Genomic DNA, 1,993 nt, shown 5'->3' with positions numbered 1-1,993 from the left:
GTAAATTAATCAAGCCCTGGGGTCTTTGTAATTAGTTTTGAGGGGTGGTTTTTTTGCCTCTATTTTTTTTTTTTTAAAAAAAAAGGAAAAATCTACTGAAAGAACGAGTACTACCTAAAAGGATGCAAAAGCAACAACAGAAAGTTCTATTTTATTAATTTTTTTGTACGTGTTGTGTTTGAAGTTTGTCTTAGGTATGAACATGGAATTCTCTAATAAAAGCGAAGTCTTCGATCTCACGCACAACCCCCCCTGTCATTATTATCGCTTTTATTGTTGTTGTCTTTCCCTTTTCCAGGGGAACTTGCCATTCTTAAGGAGCAGAGGGTTGTAAAGAAAGCCTTTTTTCCCTCTGTATGACAATGTCTCCTAATCTGCAAGGACAAGCAACTCCGAGCCCACGGAAGTTACAGTGGAGAGATAAATCTGGTTTTCCCTCTTTTTGTCTAATCTCAAATGGAAGACCTTTCACCAATAGTATTTCCTCGCTGACATTCTGCTTTAGTAGCGCTCTTTTTTCTTGTTACAGTACAAAGAGTTATGACGAAACGCTCTCCATATACATAATAAATCAAGGAAACGGGCAAAAATATGCTCTCATTTATCTCCCAAAGATACCTAACATTTGCCTAGCATCTTTCAAACATCTGGTCCCTCACTTCATAGCCCCAAATCAAAGCGAAGTGTATCGCAAAAAAAAAAAAAAAAAAAAAAAAGTCCAGATTTCCAGGGGATTCGCCCCGAGAAACGAGGAGCTTCTCAGCTCCGGGAATTACGGCGTCCATCGGAGGTGACGGTGGTGGTGGGGTGTGAAAAAAAGAACCTAAACTAAATCTAACGAGCTCTTTGGAAAGAGCGGATTTTTATTTTCCCTTGAAAGCGTTTCCAGCGGCTCCTCGGGAGAGCCGGGACTTCCCCGGGAAGGGTCCGGGGACCGTCCCTGCTCCGCGCCGAGGGATCTCGTGCGAACAGCCAAACTCTGCCCGGGTTTGGTTTGTTATTTTTGGGAATGAAACGAAAGGAACCGCTTTTCCCGCCCGGGGATTCAGGACCGCGACCAAGCGAGCAGCCCGGCCCGTTTTCTGCAGCTTCGCGGGGGGAAAACGCCACGAAAGAGCATCTCCTGCCTCCCATCCCCTTTTCCCCCGCTCCCCAGCAGAAATACCTATGTATGAATGCATTCCCCCGTGCCACAAGCTGCTTTAATGTCAGTCACTTTTAAAATCAATTCATGCAGAAGCTTCCCAGCTGTAGGACATTTACTATTATTGCCACGCTTTTCATTGCCCGTAATTATTATAATTATATGTCACTTTCAATATGGCGCATAATTTCCAATGAGTTGCAGACGAGCACACGAAATTCCTAAACTGCCTCGGAACAAAAAAAAAAAAGAAAGAAAGAAAGAAAGAAAAGAAGGAGAGAGAGGGAAAAAAGAAGAAGAAGGGGAAAAAAAAAAAAGAAAGTAATGCTTAACAAAGCGCAGCTCTTTCCCAACGTTTTTACAGTTTCAGGGTGCTTTTGCTCCCCAATATTCCTCGCGGGTTGAACAAATGGAAAGGAAAAAAACACAGTGCTGTGCCCACAGAGGAGGCGAAACGCTCAGGAACAAGAATATCCTAAAAGCAACGTTGTCGACCAGTTCCACCGGCCGGATTTTCCCTCCTTTTCCTTTCTCCCCCCGCCACGTTCCCCCCTCTTTTTTTTATTTTTTTTTTAAATTTTTGTTTTCCCCTCCAGAATTAAGGTGCGACCTCATCGCTGCCCCCACGCTCGGAGCGCGAGAAACCTCGACTTTTTCCAGCCACAACCGCACGAAAGGACCCCGAAGCACCCCCCCACTCTCTGCCCTCCTCAACAAGCAGCTCCTCGTTGCCCCCCTACTCCAGGACCACGAGAGAAGAAAACCCTCCCGGCGCCTCATCCCAAACTTCCCCCCTGCTTTTTTTTCCACAAAAAAAAAAAAAAAAAAAAAAGAAAAAAAAGAAAGAAG

The sequence above is a fragment of the Lepidothrix coronata genome, unplaced genomic scaffold, assembly GCF_001604755.1.
Source record: "Lepidothrix coronata isolate B3197 unplaced genomic scaffold, Lepidothrix_coronata-1.0 Scaffold1070, whole genome shotgun sequence".
Lineage (NCBI taxonomy): Eukaryota > Metazoa > Chordata > Aves > Passeriformes > Pipridae > Lepidothrix > Lepidothrix coronata.
The sequence above is the reverse complement of the archived record's forward strand: the minus strand, read 5'-3'. Positions refer to the sequence as shown.